Genomic DNA, 13,552 nt, shown 5'->3' with positions numbered 1-13,552 from the left:
CATCAATAGCTGAAGTGTGTAGATGTAGTAAGAGCTTGGGCTGCGTTATTAGAGAACACAGAACCTCATCTTATCACTTGTTAACTGCCTGTGTTCTCCTGCCTGACAATTTCTTCAATTCATTAAGGCACTGTAACAAGATTAGGGATTGACTCTGGAGATGTTTTGGAAGATGTCTATTAATCACATCACTTTAACAGTGACATACAAAAACAATCTTATTTTGTCTCAAGAAATACCCAGCAGTAGAAGTACCAAGCCGGCAAATGGAAATACAGACAATTATGTGTATGTGTAAAATTTACATTATCATAGAGTAGCATCAAAGGGACTTACATTAGAACCAACAATAGAGATCCACAGTTATACTGTTAAGATATGAAAGGATACTCAAATATAAACATAATACCAACATATAGCGGGTAAAACCTCCAAAAAAGTACCAGAGTAATTATGAGTTTAAAAAATAAAATCATCTTTTTTATTACATTCCTTAATGAAACACAACAAAAAGATAATACTTTCATAAACAAGAACGGAAATGGTTGTCTGTAACAAGTCTAACAAGGGTAACACCAGAGCTAATCCACTAGGTGTCAGTATAATTAAAGGAGAGAATATGGGAATGTCCCCCAAAAGGTCTAAATGCAGCTTCTACATATGTTATAAAGTAAAAGATAAAATTCAAACAAGCATATACATTATAGAACAACAATTAAAGTAATAATAATAGTGGCAACTCTAGGGTAACCCTTGTGAGTGTCCCAAGGGGCGTTTCGTCAGTGTCTCATTAGAAGGTGTGTGTGTTAGGTGTAGGTCAGGTGATATTTAAATGATGAATGGACCAATAAGGGATAATGTGGGCGGGAATCAGGTTCCAGAATGATGCAGATATCAATGATCTTTGTGGGGAAGTCCCTGGTTAGCGGCGCACTTGTCAATATTACTCTGCCTGGAGGAAAAATGGTGATCCCTTCTTCCCAGCCGAAAACACGCATGCACATGGAACAGGCCCAGAGTTACAAACCTTGTATAGAGAATTGTGCATGAGCAGTTCCAATGCAGGTGTCCTTGATAGCCGGAAGACGGCAAATCAAAATCAAACAGTTGCGCTCCAGGACATATAGAAAGGATTTTTGGGGTAACATATGGCTGGGTATGAAGGAGATTTATGGGGTTATGTGCTGACTAAGCAAAAGGGAATATCTCTTGAATATTAAAATTTCAGAGGTGGCTGGGGAGGGATTTTTAATTCACCTACTCACCTCCTACACCACTCCTGTTGTCCTGTGCCGCTGCCTCGTGTTTACACATGGTCGCATAGTATTAACTTAGCGTAACACATGTAAATATAATGTTAATGTATCATTAACATAGCGTTTTTGCCATTATAATCTGTGGAAGCTGCAGACTACCCCCTTGTGCAAAGAGATCTGCCCAAAGAGGTTTCCATGTATATACACTGTGGTGTGTGATCCATTCATTAGAACTGTATATCCAAACTTTCAAATACAAACAGCTCTGCTAAATAAAATTTCTGGTATGTAATTGGATGACCTGAGGCATATGATTAGTCACATGCTTATGACATCACGGCAGGTCCTGTAGCTGCCGCGAGCTTTTACTGATAAGGAGTGTGCCTGTGCTAGTAACCCCTCCCCCCACCATTGTCTCCTCCGTCTACCAGCCAGAGGGAGAAGGTAACTGCTAGCTTCCAACCTGTTAGCGGACAAATGGCTGCAGATAGCTAATGAGTGTAAATGAGAGAATTGCTTATTTTGGCTTAGTGCAGAGCTAGGCAAAAGTTTTTAAACTTTACTTTACTGTGCACTTTAAATCTCTCCTTTAAATATCCTGCTTGTTTCTGAAATGATTCGTCACTTGAACAAATTCTTCTGAGCCTTAGAAATTGCCCTTTATTACATTTGAATACAATTTTATTCAAAGTGTCAGGGCATCAATATTGTGCTAACCTTAAAGGCGTTATCCAGGATTACAAAATATGACAGCTTTTTTCACAAAATCAGCACTACACATGTCCACGGGTTGTGTGTGGTACTGTAGCCCAGCTTCTCCTTAGGCCCGTTCCACACTTGCGAGTGTGATACAATGAACTCCCATCACACTTGCAACGCATGCTGCCCAGATCGCACGGCCTGAACACTGCAAACCGGAACGGAACTCAGCATGTCAGTTCCGTTCCGGTTTGCTGCCTTTGGGCCGTACGATCCGTGTGATGGGAGTTCATTGTATCACACTCGCAAGTGTGGAACGGGCCTTAAATGAAACAGAGCTGCAATACCACACACAATTTATAGACCGAGGCAGCAGTCTGCTATTAGGAGACAGTAGGCATGTTTTTGTAATCACTGAAAACCCCTTTAATTGAGCGGGTAATAACTGAAGTCGTATCTGAAAGCAAGATACAATAGGCAAGAACCTGTGAAATATGTAGGGTTATATAATTCTGACCAAAGCAGAGTAAATTGTGCTAGTATTGTTCTTACAGAGTTGGGATCTAAATAGTCTTTTTAGTGTCTGATAGAAAAATTCTTTAGTATGTTAATACCATGGAGAATGGCTCTCTTACGCCATAGAGCTGCCATGGTAACCAGCTCCGAAGCCCCCTCGCTTAGGTAATCATAGAAAACAGACCAAGCTCAGCTTTTAGATACTATTCAAACAAAAAATCTTACACTAAACACAACAGGAGTCTTAACTAAATATGTACATACTCTTATACATTGCAACAACTAAGCCATGGTACTGTAGATGCCATGAAAGTCCTACCAAACTGCTCGAAACTGCAGAAGACATTAAACTCAGAAATAATATTTACATCAATGGTTCATCGAAGAATATAACTACTATGATATTACTTCTACTGTATGTACAAAATTTTAACTAATACTTCTACCAAAATAAACCACATAAATAATATAGTTCTGTGTAGTATAGTTCCCTATGGACCAAAATATAACTAGTACCTCCTACTGTATGTACAAACATAACTATTACAATACTGCTTCCTATGTAGAGGCAGATAACTACTATTGTGCTTCATATAATGTATTTTAGACACAAGTGGCCATCTATGAGTTGGAGGACCAAATTTAATAGCATTAGTGGGAAAAGACTTCATGTGTCTGATCCTTTTGCAAGATGTAAGTCTCAAAGTTGTTAACACTGGAAGATGTCAATCCTCTGAAGGTTATTACTCTTAACATGTGTGTTTTAGAATCTATTTCCCTTTATGTAGTGATTAAGCTTAAGATATTTTAGCTAAAGATTTTACTGGTTAAGGATAGGGGCATGATCCAGGTGTACGTATTTGTGTGCTTCATTGGAAGACGGAATGTGCTATACACAAGATTTTTTTTGTTTGTCTTTGTAAGCTTACTAAAGACTGGCTTGATTAGTATACAAGCTATGGTGAACCCCCCACTCTCAGATCACTTCAGGGGGTACACTTGCAACAGAGAGCCTCAGTACATAGTACATACAACCCGCCCACCTATACAAGATCCATCTTTACTCTAAATTCTCCTTTCCTGGAACCCGGCAGGGTAATCTCTCATCAGAATCCCTGAACTACTCAGGCATAGCCCAGGGGGCGCACAACTACACTATGTACCCCCTACTACTTGCGTGCCTATGGAATGCTACTACTCAGACCCACTATGCTCGCTGATATAGCTACGAGAGGATAGAAAGGCAAACAAGGGGAAACCGAATAGCGCTCATAGAGTAGTATTTCTTATTCGAGCATCGGTGGTGGTGACAGATAAGAAAAAAACAACAATTGGACTGAGGCTCACCAGATGGGGTTGTGCTGTATTAGGCACAACACTAATAAGCATTTGATATAGCGTCGGCGGGTGAGGGGGTGCTGCCTTCAGACAATGGATATCGAGACCCGGTTGCCAAGACGGTCGCGATCGGAATATTCAGAGGTAGGTTAGGAGTTGTCTGTTGTGGCGCACACACAAGTTCAGGTATGATACATCATAATAAGAAAAGCATTTATTGAAAATCTCGGATCACAACGCATTTCGGAGTAGCGAAGACTCCTTCCTCAAGTGGTGTAAGACTGAAGCGTGAGAAGTGTGGGTTTCGTCCCAATCACTAGCAACAGACAACTCCTAACCTACCTCCCCTGATATAGCTACACACTTCTTCAATACACTTCCTAGCTGCCACCACCAGTTAATTATGGGCAAACGAGATGCCTACACAAGGACCGCACAAATACACACAAATACAAATTCCTCTACCCACACTAGTACACCCTGTATAGCTACTGCTACCACACAGACATGCACAGGGTAATACGGCTTAGCAGTAATTCACCTCTCCAAATGTATAGGGAACATATAGAGCCAGAAAGAATAATTTATTAAAGAACAATTTAATATGCAAAGGTCACAATGCTTATAGGTTACAAAAAGTAGAAATAAAGTGCGATACATAAAAGCAAAAATAAAAAGGGATAAAATAAAGACCACTGACTAATTAGGTTGGCAAACATATCCACCACATTCCCTAGCATAAAGTTATATAGCAATACCAAACACCATTATGAAATGTTTAGCCAATTGTCTATTATGTTGGCTTCCTGACTTTGAAATCCATGACATTGACAACCAAGGAATATTGGAGGCTGCTGATTAATTGACAAGATATAGAAATCTATAAATTATGACAAGACTGGGTTTGAAGTGCAGTTTGAGCCGCTATTTAACAAACGTGAAATACACAAGCCTTGGACTTGGTGACACAGCATCTACATCAATTAACCTTTTCTATACATGGGACGAGGAAAAACAGAGGGGGGTAGAGGAAACATTTGGCCTAGGAACAAGGTGCTAATTACGTTATCTTATAAGGCAAAGGTGATTTCCTCTTAACATTTAGCTAGGGAGGGATCATAACCCATAACTCTTCACACAAGCTCTTGGTTATGTTATGTCTTAATTTATTTCTACAGTATATACACCCCATGATCTGTAAAGTGATGTGGAATATGATGATATATAACACTAAAGAATGCTATTATTAAAGGTGGTAAGGTTCTAACGTGGGGAATAAAATATAACACGTGATGGCGCACGCGATCGGATTGTGACGCATTGGCGCAGGCTTGCATGCGACAGAAATCAGGGGCATGGCCGTCAGACAACCCGATGGATTCGGACAAACCACGGAATTGAAAGGAATTGTGTCGCAAGATCAAGCACTCACATACACTGGGAAGAAGGTGAACTCCGGCGGACATCGGCGCAGAAGCGACACATGCAGGAACTGGGGCGCACGATCTTAGTGAATCGTGACGGACCCGAATCCTCGTCGGACAATGCACCGTGGGATTGCGACGGGACCGAGTAAGTAAATGTGCCCCATTGTCTCTATAATTGTGCACCACCTGTACTCCACAATGTATTTTCTACAACAATTTAAATATTATAGTAGTTCCCTCTGTGGCTCGCCTTCTGTCTTCTCTCTGCTGTAAGAGACAGCAGAAGTGCGTCCATGCACTTTGTCGGCCAGCGCATACTATGATGTCATAAGCGGCGACACCGCTGTATCATAGTGTGTGCCGGCCATCAGAGGCGCAGTTGTTACAGTGGAGAGAAGACAGAAGAGATGCTGAGCATGGGGTGCCAGAATGTGAGTATGTAAGTGTATTTTTTAATTGACTTGTGTATAATGCGAGGTGAGGTTTTTTAGCACATTTTTTGCTGAAAAAGTCGGCTTATACACAAGTATATATGGTATCATCACGAGGTAAATATTTTATAGACAGTTTGAAACAAAACTTATCCTAATGCTTAAATTAGACAAAATAAATAGATAAAATAAAATTTACAGGAGAGGTTTTTCAGCTTTTATAAAGTGGCCACGGCACATTTCCATATTTCTTCTGATGGAAGTCCTGCAAAGGCCTCATGCACACAACCGTAATGTGGGCGGTAATGACCTGGACACACAATTTGTCTATGGCATGTGGTGCGGTGAGCACACTGTGACATGTCTTAAATTATGCTGGATTATGGACTGGGTAAGCACAAGGTCATGTGCAATGAGCCTATGTAACAATCATGTTTTCTGAGCATAACTCTTCCATTTTTCCCATTTCCTACTTCTGATTCCCTAATAATAAAAGATAAAAATTAATCTTGTTTCCCTGTTCTAAGACCTAATGTAACAGTACATATGATATGCTGTTGGTCAGTTTGGCACCCTGTAGAGGATTGTCCATTTAGTTGTATCAATGATAACCATTATCATTAGAACTGACCCAGAACCTCAACGGGGTATGGATCTTTATTAGAGATGAGCGAACATGCTCGTCCGAGCTTGATGCTCGGTCGAGCATTAGGGTACTCGAAACTGCTCGTTGCTCGGACGAATACTTTGCCCGCTCGAGAAAATGGCAGCTCCCGCCGTTTTGCTTTTTGGCGGCCAGAAACAGAGCCAATCACAAGCCAGGAGACTCTGCACTCCACCCAGCATGACGTGGTACCCTTACACGTCGATAGCAGTGGTTGGCTGGCCAGATCAGGTGACCCTGGGATAGACTAGCCGCTGGCCGCGCTGCTCGGATCATTCTGTCTCTGGATGCCGCTAGGGAGAGAGCTGCTGCTGGTCAGGGAAAGCGTTAGGGTGTTCTATTAGCTTACTGTTAGGCAGGAGTGATTCTCAAAGAACCCAACAGCCCTTCTTAGGGCTACAATAACGTTCTACTTTTTTTATTTTAATTTGCATCTTTTACCATTTTGTGAGGAATTAGCAGGGGGACTTGCTACCGTTGTGTTTAGCTCTTAGTGGCACACATATCCATAGCAAAGACCGAAGTGGGAAAATTCAGTAGGGGTTGGATTTCTATTAGGCAATAACTCAGTGTCATCTCATCTGGCATAGTAGTGTGCTTCCTTTGATACTTGGCTAGAAAATAGCCATAGGAGAATACAAACAGCTTCTTGAAGCCTACAGTAGCGTTCTATATATTTGATTTCTGGTTGATCTGCTGGTGGCTGTAGTTTCTGCAGTGCATGTACTTGCCAATTCTGAGCAATTTGTAGTGAGACTTGCGACCGCTGTGTTCTGCGCTTAGTGGCGCACATATCCATAGCAAAGGCCGAAGTGGCAAAATTCAGTAGGGGTTGGATTTCTATTAGGCAATAACTCAGTGTCATCTCATCTGGCATAGTAGTGTGCTTCCTTTGATACTTGGCTAGAAAATAGCCATAGGAGAATACAAACCGCTTCTTGAAGCCTACAGTAGCGTTCTATATATTTGATTTCTGGTTGATCTGCTGGTGGCTGTAGTTTCTGCAGTGCATGTACTTGCCAATTCTGAGCAATTTGTAGTGAAACTTGCGACCGCTGTGTTCTGCGCTTAGTGGCGCACATATCCATAGCAAAGGCCGAAGTGGCAAAATTCAGTAGGGGTTGGATTTCTATTAGGCAATAACTCAGTGTCATCTCATCTGGCATAGTAGTGTGCTTCCTTTGATACTTGGCTAGAAAATAGCCATAGGAGAATACAAACAGCTTCTTGAAGCCTACAGTAGCGTTCTATATATTTGATTTCTGGTTGATCTGCTGGTGGCTGTAGTTTCTGCAGTGCATGTACTTGCCAATTCTGAGCAATTTGTAGTGAGACTTGCGACCGCTGTGTTCTGCGCTTAGTGGCGCACATATCCATAGCAAAGGCCGAAGTGGCAAAATTCAGTAGGGGTTGGATTTCTATTAGGCAATAACTCAGTGTCATCTCATCTGGCATAGTAGTGTGCTTCCTTTGATACTTGGCTAGAAAATAGCCATAGGAGAATACAAACAGCTTCTTGAAGCCTACAGTAGCGTTCTATATATTTGATTTCTGGTTGATCTGCTGGTGGCTGTAGTTTCTGCAGTGCATGTACTTGCCAATTCTGAGCAATTTGTAGTGAGACTTGCGACCGCTGTGTTCTGCGCTTAGTGGCGCACATATCCATAGCAAAGGCCGAAGTGGCAAAATTCAGTAGGGGTTGGATTTCTATTAGGCAATAACTCAGTGTCATCTCATCTGGCATAGTAGTGTGCTTCCTTTGATACTTGGCTAGAAAATAGCCAGAGGAGAATACAAACAGCTTCTTGAAGCCTACAGTAGCGTTCTATATATTTGATTTCTGGTTGATCTGCTGGTGGCTGTAGTTTCTGCAGTGCATGTACTTGTCAATTCTGAGCAATTTGTAGTGAGACTTGCGACCGCTGTGTTCTGCGCTTAGTGGCGCACATATCCATAGCAAAGGCCGAAGTGGCAAAATTCAGTAGGGGTTGGATTTCTATTAGGCAATAACTCAGTGTCATCTCATCTGGCATAGTAGTGTGCTTCCTTTGATACTTGGCTAGAAAATAGCCAGAGGAGAATACAAACAGCTTCTTGAAGCCTACAGTAGCGTTCTATATATTTGATTTCTGGTTGATCTGCTGGTGGCTGTAGTTTCTGCAGTGCATGTACTTGCCAATTCTGAGCAATTTGTAGTGAGACTTGCGACCGCTGTGTTCTGCGCTTAGTGGCGCACATATCCATAGCAAAGGCCGAAGTGGCAAAATTCAGTAGGGGTTGGATTTCTATTAGGCAATAACTCAGTGTCATCTCATCTGGCATAGTAGTGTGCTTCCTTTGATACTTGGCTAGAAAATAGCCATAGCAATAGGATAGGATTGTTTGGTTTTAAAAACTCAAAAAAAAACAAAAAACACAAAAAAAAAAAAAAAACACAAAAAAACACCAAAAAAAACAAAAAGAAGTAAAAAAAAAAAAAAAAGTTATAACTCTCATTTTAAAAATGTTTAACCCGAGGGCTAGGGGTAGAGGACGAGGGCGGGGACGTGGGCGTCCAACTACTGCAGGGGTCAGAGGCCGTGGTCCTGGGCGGGGTGAGACACCACCTGCTGATGAGGGAGCAGGGGAACGCCGCAGAGCTACACTCCCTAGGTTCATGTCTGAAGTTACTGGGACTCGTGGTAGAGCACTGTTGAGGCCAGAACAGTGCGAACAGGTGATGTCGTGGATTGCTGACAATGCTTCGAGCAATTTGTCCACCACCAGTCAGTCTTCCACGCAGTCCACCCATGTCACCGAAATCCCCACTCCTCCAGCTCCTGCACCTCAGCCTCCTCCCCCCCAGTCTGCCCCCTCCCAGGAAAATTTGGCATTTGAACCGGCATACTCTGAGGAACTGTTTTCTGGACCCTTCCCACAGTCACAAACCACTTGTCCGGTTGCTGCTGAGCAATTTTCCGATGCCCAGGTTTTCCACCAGTCACAGTCTGTGGGTGATGATGACCTTCTTGACGTAGTGGAAGTGTGTAAAGAGGTGTCCGACGATGAGGAGACACGGTTGTCAGACAGTGGGGAAGTTGTTGTCAGGGCAGGAAGTCCGAGGGGGGAGCAGACTGAGGGATCGGAGGATGATGAGGTGACAGACCCAAGCTGGGTTGAGAGGCCGGGTGAACACAGTGCTTCTGAGACGGAGGAGAGTCCTCGACCTGAACAGGTTGGAAGAGGCAGTGGTGGGGCCAGACGGAGAGGCAGGGCCAGAGCTGGTGCATCAGCGCCACTGTCAACTAGTGAAGCTCCCGTGGTGAGGGCTCTTGCGGCGAGGGCTAGATCTTCAGAAGTGTGGAGGTTCTTTAAGGAAACACCGGATGACCGACGGACTGTGGTGTGCAACATTTGCCAAACCAGGCTCAGCAGGGGTTCCACCACTACTAGCTTAACTACCACCAGTATGCGCAGGCATATGAATGCTAAGCACCCCACTCAGTGGCAACAAGCCCGTTCACCTCCGGCCGTGCACACCACTGCTCCTTCCCCTGTGTCAGCTGCTAGTCAGCCCCCTGCCCAGGACCCTGGCACAAAAACCCCATCGTCGCCTCCACGATCCTCCACAGCATCCACCAGCGTTCAGCTCTCCATACCCCAGACGCTGGAGCGGAAACGCAAATATAGTGCAACCCACCCGCACGCCCAAGCCCTTAATGTGCACATCTCCAGATTGCTTAGCCTGGAGATGCTGCCCTATAGGCTAGTAGAGACCGAGGCCTTTCGCAACCTCATGGCGGCGGCCGCCCCTCGGTATTCGGTCCCCAGCCGCCACTACTTTTCCCGATGTGCCGTCCCAGCCCTGCACCAGCACGTGTCAGACAACATCATCCGTGCCCTGACCAACGCCGTTTCTGACAAGGTCCACCTGACCACGGACACGTGGACGAGTGCTGCCGGGCAGGGCCACTATATATCGCTGACGGCACATTGGGTTAACTTGGTGGAGGCTGGGACCGAGTCTGACCCTGGGGCTGCTCATATACTGCCGACGCCGAGGATTGCGGGGCCTACCTCGGTCCAGGTGTTTCAGGCCTACTATGCCTCCTCCTCCTCCCACCCCTCCTCCACCTCCTCCTCCGAACTACCATCCGTGGGCACGGCGCCATCAGTCGGTAGCTCTAGGCACAGCAGCAGTGCCGTCGCTAAGCGACAGCAGGCGGTGCTCAAACTGCTGAGCCTAGGCGACAAAAGGCACACCGCCCAAGAGCTATTACAGGGCATCACGGCGCAGACTGATCTGTGACTGGCACCGCTGAACCTCAAGCCGGGAATGGTTGTGTGTGACAACGGCCGTAACCTGGTGGCGGCTCTGCAACTCGGCAGACTGACACATGTGCCATGCCTGGCCCATGTGTTAAATCTGATAGTGCAGCGTTTCCTCAAGACATACCCCAATCTGTCTGATTTGCTCACGAAGGTGCGCCGCATCTGTGCGCATTTCAGGAAGTCCAGCCCAGATGCTGCCACTCTCAGGGCAGCGCAGCGCCGCCTCCAACTGCCCGCTCACCGACTGTTGTGCGACGTGCCCACGAGGTGGAATTCAACACTGACCATGTTATCCAGAGTTTACCAGCAGCGCAGAGCGATTGTAGACTGCCAGATGTCAACTTCCACCAGAACTGGTAGTCAGGTCAGTCAGCTTCCTCAAGTCTACAATGAGGAGTGGACGTGGATGTCTGATATCTGTCAGGTGCTGAGTAACTTTGAGGAGTCAACACAGATGGTCAGTGGCGATGCCGCCATCATCAGCCTCACCATCCCGCTGCTTGGCCTGTTGAAAAACTCTCTGGTCAGCATGAAGTCGGAAGCTTTGCGCTCGTCACAAGAGACGGGGGAAGAATATTCCCTTGTTGATAGCCAAAGCACCCTGAGGTCTGTTTCTCAGCGCATATCGGAGGAGGTGGAGGTGGAGGAGGATGAGGAGGAAGAGGAGGAGAATGTTGGCGAGACACAAGAGGGGACCATTGTTGAGTCCTTCACTGTTCAGCGTGTATGGGCAGAAGAAGAGGAGTTGGAGGAGTTGGAGGAGGAGGAAATGGACAGTCAGGCCAGTGAGGGGAGTGAATTCTTACGCGTTGGTACTCTGGCGCATATGGCAGATTTCATGCTAGGCTGCCTATCCCGTGACCCTCGCGTTCAAAGAATTTATTCCAGCACCGATTACTGGGTGTTCACTCTCCTGGACCCACGGTACAAGCAAAATCTTCCCACTCTCATCCCTGGAGAGGAAAGGAGTGTGAGAATGCATGAATACCAGCAGGCCCTGGTGCACAAGCTGAAACAGTATTTCCCTTCTGACAGCGCTAGCGGCAGAGTGCGTAGTTCTGCGGGACAAGTAGCGAGGGAGAGTAGGCGAGCAGGCAGCTTGTCCAGCACTGGCAAGGGTACGCTTTACAAGGCTTTTGCCAGCTTTATGTCACCCCAGCAAGACACTGTCACCTGTCCCCAGTCTCGGCAGAGTAGGGCTGATCTTTACAGAAAGATGGTGAGGGAGTACGTAGCTGACCATACCATCGTCCTAAATGATCACACAGCTCCCTACAACTACTGGGTTTCAAAGCTGGACATGTGGCACGAACTGGCGCTGTACGCCTTGGAGGTTCTTGCCTGCCCTGCCGCTAGCGTCTTGTCCGAGCGGGTTTTCAGTGCAGCTGGTGGCATCATCACCGATAAGCGTACACGCCTGTCGACTGACAGCGCTGACAGGCTGACGCTTATTAAAATGAATAAAGGCTGGATTTCTCAGAATTTCCAATCTCCACCAGGTGAAGGAAGCTCAACCTGAATAATTGATCCACTCCTCCTCCTCCTCCTCATTTTCCTCCTTCTCCTCCTCTTTGTACAGTAAAGCAGAGGAAAATGGCTATTTTTTGACAGGGCCCACTGGCTCTTGCTATAGTACTTCATGCATTTAATTTTTCTGGAGGGCCACCTACCCGGTCCTCTGTTTGAAACAATTTTTGTGAGTGCCACATACAGGCACTCAATCTATTCCATTTTTCTGGAGGGCCACCTACCCGGTCCTCTGTTTTAAAAAATTTTTGGGACTGCCACATACAGGCACTCAATCTATTCCATTTTACTGCAGGGCCACCTACCTGCTCCTCTGGTTTGAACAATTTTTGGGACTGCCACATACAGGCACTCAATCTATTCCATTTTACTGGAGGGCCACCTACCTGCTCCTCTGGTTTGAAACATTTTTGGGACTGCCACATACAGGCACTCAATCTATTCCATTTTACTGCAGGGCCACCTACCTGCTCCTCTGGTTTGAACAATTTTTGGGACTGCCACATACAGGCACTCAATCTATTCCATTTTACTGCAGGGCCACCTACCTGCTCCTCTGGTTTGAACAATTTTTGGGACTGCCACATACAGGCACTCAATCTATTCCATTTTACTGGAGGGCCACCTACCTGCTCCTCTGGTTTGAAACATTTTTGGGACTGCCACATACAGGCACTCAATCTATCCCATTTTACTGGAGGGCCACCTACCTGCTCCTCTGGTTTGAAAAATGTTTGGGACTGCCACATACAGGCACTATCCAAATTAAATTGTCTCCATAGCAGCCTCCACACGTTGTCTCCATTGCTACCTCCAAAAGTCGTCCATATAGCTGCCTCCATACATCGTCCCTTTATCAAACGAGGTGTGTCAGGCAGAAATTTGGGTTGTTTTCATGGATTCCACATCAAAGTTGTTAACTTTGTCGCCACCCTGCTGTGTTATCCACAAAATATACTGGCAAACTTTTACCATTTAGGGATATTATTTCAGCGCTTCTTGCGCATCTGTTTACATTCCCCTCACCCGGCATATCCTAAACTTATAAGAACGCTACTACACTTGATCTTATACAAAAGGTTCTTAGAAGTGCTGTTTGGGGAGTAGCCTAGAGACAGGGGCTTGGATTGGCGAAAGCTCGCCTGGCAGCGGAACGCCAGCTCCATGCGCATCATGCGCTTCTTGCGCATCTGTTTACATTCCCCTCACCCGCCATATCCCAAACTTATAAGAACGCTACTACACTTAACTTGGTGCAGGCTGGGACCGAGTCTGACCCTGGGGCTGGTCATATACTGCCGACGCAGAGAATTGCGGGGCCTACCTCGGTCCAGGTCTCAAAGGCCTACTATACCTCCTCCCACCCCTCCTCCACCTCCTCCT

The sequence above is a fragment of the Engystomops pustulosus genome, chromosome 6 (genome assembly GCF_040894005.1).
Source record: "Engystomops pustulosus chromosome 6, aEngPut4.maternal, whole genome shotgun sequence".
In the NCBI taxonomy this organism is placed as follows: domain Eukaryota; kingdom Metazoa; phylum Chordata; class Amphibia; order Anura; family Leptodactylidae; genus Engystomops; species Engystomops pustulosus.
This window is presented reverse-complemented; position numbering follows the sequence as displayed.